The sequence below is a fragment of the Podarcis gaigeae genome, assembly GCF_964106915.1.
Source record: "Podarcis gaigeae genome assembly, chromosome: 17".
Classification (NCBI taxonomy): Eukaryota; Metazoa; Chordata; class Lepidosauria; order Squamata; family Lacertidae; genus Podarcis; species Podarcis gaigeae.
In genome coordinates, this window is record NC_139694.1 from 632,711 (window position 1) to 638,710 (window position 6,000).

Genomic DNA, 6,000 nt, shown 5'->3' on the forward strand with positions numbered 1-6,000 from the left:
GAGTGATACCTATTTATCTACTTTCACTGGTGTGCATTCAAGCTGCTAGGTTGGCAGGAGCTGGGACAGAGCAACAGGAGCTCACCCCGTCGCGGGGATTAGAACCGCTGACCTTCTGATTGGCAAGCCCAAGAGGCTCAGTGGTTTAGAGCACAGCGCCACCCGCCTCCCCTTAGGAAGGGGATGACAGCTCTGTATCGACTGATGTTCTCAAATTCCACCATGCAACTTCCCACTGCACACAGTCTACTATCGATTACAGCTCTCACCTGCCCTATGCTCATTGTTTTGTGGTATCGTGTTGCCTTTTAAAGTCCACTTCTTTTGTTCCAGCAGCTGAGATAAAGCATCTGTTTGCTGTTGGGTGCACAATGGGCCCTCTTGGTACCTTGATAAAACGATTAACTTTGCAGCTGTGACTGGTTTTGTTTGGAAGGAAGGAAGGGGAAAAGAGTGTTGAGCAGCTTTGCTGCAAGGGAGGCAGGAGTTTCCCCATGAAATTGCACTTCTATAGCTGGTAATTCCAACTGGAGCTGGCTTGGTAATTGTTATTCTCAATCCAGCACCTCAGTTGCTGCTGAGACTGCTACATGCACAAGTGACTTAGTCACGGACTCCTATGTGACAATGCTTATATTATACACCAGTGACTGACATAATCAGCAATGATCATTTATGGGCACGATCCCATCAGCTAAACAAAGTCTCATCTCATAGTCTTGAGAACTTAAAAGATCAGCAAAATAGCACCTCTGTTAGAACCAACCAACATTCCCAAAACAACTCCCCCTCAGCTCCCCAGAACTCCACATCACACTGTATTTGAAGTTTAAACAATATTTGCTTTTTCAAAAGTAAAGACTTCGTGTTCATAATTCAGCTTTGGGAACTTAAAAAGCAAATGCCATTGCCCTCTTGTAATATGCTGCTTCCTTCACCACAGCTCTATTAGTAGAAGTTTTTTACATAAAACAAAGCAAGTTGTGTTGTGTATATTGCACATTATTCGAGAGCTGAATTACCTCCAGTCCTCGATGGCATGACAGACAGAGCTGAAAAATCATCCCCATCTATCTTTAATCATCCCTTTTTCAAATTACACAAGACTCATCTTAACAGGCCCAACTATAAATTACTCTGTGCCAAAGGAGGAGATATCCTATCAGCTTGATCATTAATATAAGTTATAAAGATGTATCTCTAGACATTAAAGCTTTAAAGATGTACCACTGCACATTAAACTGCTCACTCGTAGTTTTGTAGGTTTTTTTCTCCCACAGCAATCTGTCATGCATATATATATATATATATATATATATATATATATATATATATATATATGTATGTATAGGGAACCCTGACCATTAGGTCCAGTCACGGATGACTCTGGGGTTGCGGCACTCATCTTGCTTTACTGGCCAAGGGAGCCGGCGCACAGCTTCCGGGTCATGTGGCCAGCATGACTAAGCTGCTTCTGGCAAACCACAGCAGCGCACGGAAACGCCGATTACCTTCCCACCGGAGTGGTACCTATTGATCTACTTGTACTTTGACGTGCTTTTGAACTGCTAGGTTGGCAGAAGCAGGGACTGAGCAATGGGAGCTCACCCCGTCACAGGGATTTGAACCGCCGACCTTCTGATTGGCAAGTCCTAGGCTCTGTGGTTTAGACGACGGCGCCACCTGCATCCTGCATATATATATCCCTTTCCAGTATTTTTGCCATTACTTAAGTGTCCCATTATATCCCCTTCTACGTTAATGTATTATTTTGGTCCTTCGATATAAATAAGGGCACTAACACTGGTCCCTCGTCCCATGCCTAACTAGTGCTTCTCACGTTTCGGGTGCAGTCACTTGTTTCCCTAGCACCATCTTCTCATTAGACTAAGCCATTCTTTTCATTACATTGTTTTGTTGTATTGCTAATTGCAGAGAAAAACGTTTTCAGAAATAACTTTAACTGTTCCTCGTAATCTAACCTACTTACCGCGGCTACTCCTCTGCTCAAAAGCACACCTGGAAGGACGTCGTTGACTTATCTACTAGGGATCTTAAGATGCCTCTCACAAACTGCAGATCATCCACTAGTTAAGCCACTTTATTATTAGGAAATGTGATCTATTCCTTTCTGGTCCCCTGAGCTTCCCAGTCTACTGAAATATTTAACGTCCATTTTTGCTGAATAGAAGCAGGTGTTCGGCTCCACGGTTACCTCCTCTGAATCATTCGGAGATCTGCTCAGTGATGAAGAGAAAAACCTACTCTGCTGGTTTCTTGTTCTGCAGCACATGCAACATCACACTCAGCAAGGCAGGGATACATATCTCTCTTTTGATTCACTGGGGAAAAACCTCAACACTGGAATTAATCTTAGCAAGACAGTATTACAAATGTATCACTTCTATCTGACATGGTAATATGGCAACCATAAATTTCAGGATTTTTTTTAACCCACAACTGATCAAATCCCATAGGTTGGCAATAATTAAGAGGTAAGAGGTATAGTTAGAGCATGGCGCTGATAACGCCAAGGCTGAAGGCTGGATCCCTGTGTGGGACAGCTGCAGATGCCTGCATTGCAGGGGTTTGACTAGATGATCCGCAGGGTCCCTTCTAACTCTACAGTTCTACGATTCCCCCCCAGTCATTGTTTCTTTAAAGTTAAAGTCAATCCAGGTGGCTGCACTTTTGAATAGAGGAATGGGGAGGGAGGCATATTCAATAGGGAACATCCATATTATGCTCCATGCAAGAGGATGTTGCATGTAGCCATCTGTTCCCATTAGGTAACAACCATTTCTGATTTTCTTTACTCGACCTGTTGATCTAGATGGGTCCTCAAAACATCTTACAAAAAAGAATATTGAAATGCAACTTGCCTAAAGCTTGCTTCTAAGTCTTCTGATCTGTAGCACTGCTTTGGGGTAGCTTGACTGACCCACCCACACAAATCTCAGGCCTTATGAGGACATTGTGGCCATTTTCATTGCTAGTCACCCCAGCGCAGGCACGGTGCTGTAATCTATACTCCCTTTTCCTTATGACTGCAAAGTGCTTTCATGGTCCAGGGGCAGAGTAGAGGTGGGGGGGGGAGAGGTGTAGCCGCTGACTTTTAAAAAAAACCAAGGACAAAATCTTCTTTATTTTTGAAAATGCAAAATAAATGGTAAGTTGGCAATATGGCAAGCAAAGAAGCATGCTGCTAAAACCTGTAGAACTTAAATAATGTAAGAAGAGAAAGCCTAGCCTAATCACAGAAGAATTGCTGAAGGATAGACAGAAGTATAATGATTTGTTCTGTTCACTGTGGAAGGTGCAGATCAGCTTCTATAGCTGCATTAGGGTTTGTTTTCCGGAAGCTTGTCTGAAGAAGTAAGCCAAATAGAACTGACAAAAGATTAGGTTGTTGAACTGAGCAATAAACCAAAAATCAATTGATTTACTTCAGCCTACCTGCCTTGTGGCTGAACTTTCACAGCTACTTAATTTGTCTTGCTGCTTTTCATTTTCTTGACACTCGCTGCATCTATGAAGGCTCCTCCACAAGCTAGCCCTACATGTGTAGGCCAGCAATTTTTTGTAGATCTAATTATATTGCAAGGGCCTAGTTGAAAAAAGAGTAGTGATTTTATCAGTTGCAGTCTTAACTACACTTAACTGGGCGTAAGGCCCAGAGCTCTTCGTAGCTCCTATTTCTGAAGGAACATAAGACTGCACGGCAAGTTAGTTTGGTCCCTCCTGGAATGTAGGCACCCATTTTATGCCTAGCTAAATTTATACTTTATTTTTAGGTAAAGGTAAAGGGACCCCTGACCATTAGGTCCAGTCATGACCGACTCAGGTTGTGGCGCTCATCTCGCTTTATTGGCCGAGGGAGCCGGCGTACAGCTTCCGGGTCACGTGGCCAGCAGGACTAAGCTGCTTCTGGCGAACCAGAGCAGCACACGGAAATACTGTTTACCTTCCCGCTGGAGCGGTACCTATTTATCTACTTGCACTTTGATGTGCTTTCGAACTGCTAGGTTGGCAGGAGCAGGGACCGAGCAACGGGAGCTCACCCCATCGCGGGGATTCAAACCGCCGACCTTCTGATCAGCAAGTCCTAGGCTCTGTGGTTTAACCCACAGTGCCACCCGCGTCCCTACTTTATTTTTAGACTGAACTAAAAATTGAATTCAGTAAAGAAACTTTTATAGAGATTGTATACAATTAGCAAACAATTTTTTTCAAATGGCAATCTTTATATAGCCAAAACACTTCTATCCACATACAAGAGAAAAGTGTCACTGAGCTTTGAGAACCCTAAACTTTGCATAAACAAGAGAATAATTCAAAAACATGTGGGGGGGGGGGACAGATCAGCGAGGGCTGAGCATGCTCAGTTGCCCTGCAATGCTGGCTGACAACTGGAAGGGTTGCGGAGGGGGGCAGAAATAAGAAAAAAACAGGGTTCGTAAGGAACATATGTTCTAAAATGGGGCATGGCTGGCTTGCTAAAGGTAAAGGTACCCCTGCCCGTACAGGCCAGTCGTGTCCGACTCTAGGGTTGTGCGCCCATCTCACTTAAGAGGCCAGCGCTGTCCGCAGTCACTTCCGGGTCATGTGGCCAGAAAGGAGAACTACACATCAAAGTTGTGTTGCAAGCCCACACGGATTGAAACAATGCTTTTAAATATACTGTACAGCCGTACCTTGATTTTTGAACAGCTACTCAAACGTTTTGGCTCCCAAACGCCGCAAACCCAGAAGTGACTGTTCCGGTTTGTGAACTATTTTTGGAAGCCGAACGTCCGATGGGGCTTCTGTGGCTTCCAATTGGCTGCAGGAGCTTCCTGCAGCCAATCAGAAGCCGCACTTTGGTTTCCAAACGTTTTGGAAGTCGAACGGACTTCTGGAATGGATTCTGTTCGACTTCCAAGGTACGACTGTATAGAAGATAACCAGATGAAGAGGCAATGGGATTATTAGATAAAGGTGTTAAAGAGTATTAGAAGGAATACAGGGAAGCTAAACCAATAATCTTCACTGTAAATGCTGAAGAAATCTACACACAAACCATTGTTTTGGAGGATGGCATGGGCAGAGCAACCAGCAACAGACAGCAGCTGCTGCAAGTAGTCTCTGAAGCTGCATGCACAGTAAGTGCTTGGGAGAGAGGAAGAGTTACCCAGATATTGCAGCCGTTATCCAAGGTAACCTGTTAAGGAACCTTCATGGGGAAATGTCTGCAATGGGCGCAAGTTCCCATGTGAGCTCAGGAGCCAAACATTTGGCAAAGTGGTCCCTTGTCCTAAAGTGCGCTTTCTCCATAACTACCCATCACCAGAGTTTGATACATGACACATGGCGAGAGAGAAATTGCCCCATTACTGCATTTTTCGAGTCTATAGCCTGCTGGAGGTGTGTGTTGTGACTGGAGGTTGTGTTACACTATTCCAACACAGTGTGGCAAATTTATTTCATTTGTGCCCTTCCGCCCATCTTCAATGGGAGGAAAAATACTTGCATCACACACACACTTAGAGTAGAGTCGAAATGTCACTGTGGGTGTACTTCTGAAAATTATGCTGTGGAAAATTATGCCCTGCGCTTTTATACTAATTTGTCAGCCACCTTGAGGGTGTTCAGGTCAAAAGGCAGGTTAAAAATCCTATAAACAGAGGTGATTAAAAAATATCATTTTAACAGAATACAGAAAAGAACCCATTTTTTTCTGGTGGTGGGGGGACAGGGAGAAGAGGGGGGGGGACCCTATCCTTTCACTACAAGAAATCATTGTGTGAGCTTCCACTAGCAAGAGTCATTTGCTGAATCCATCCCAAACACTGGAACACCAGCCAGGCTATTTGACACTTCTCCCCACAAACAAAAAGAAAATATTTTAAAATTATATACAGTACAGATTACACACTGGGGGAGGTGGGAGTTTTGCAGGACACACATATCCAGGTACAATTACTTCACATAAGGGCAAAACAGACACTTAAGAGTCAGGTG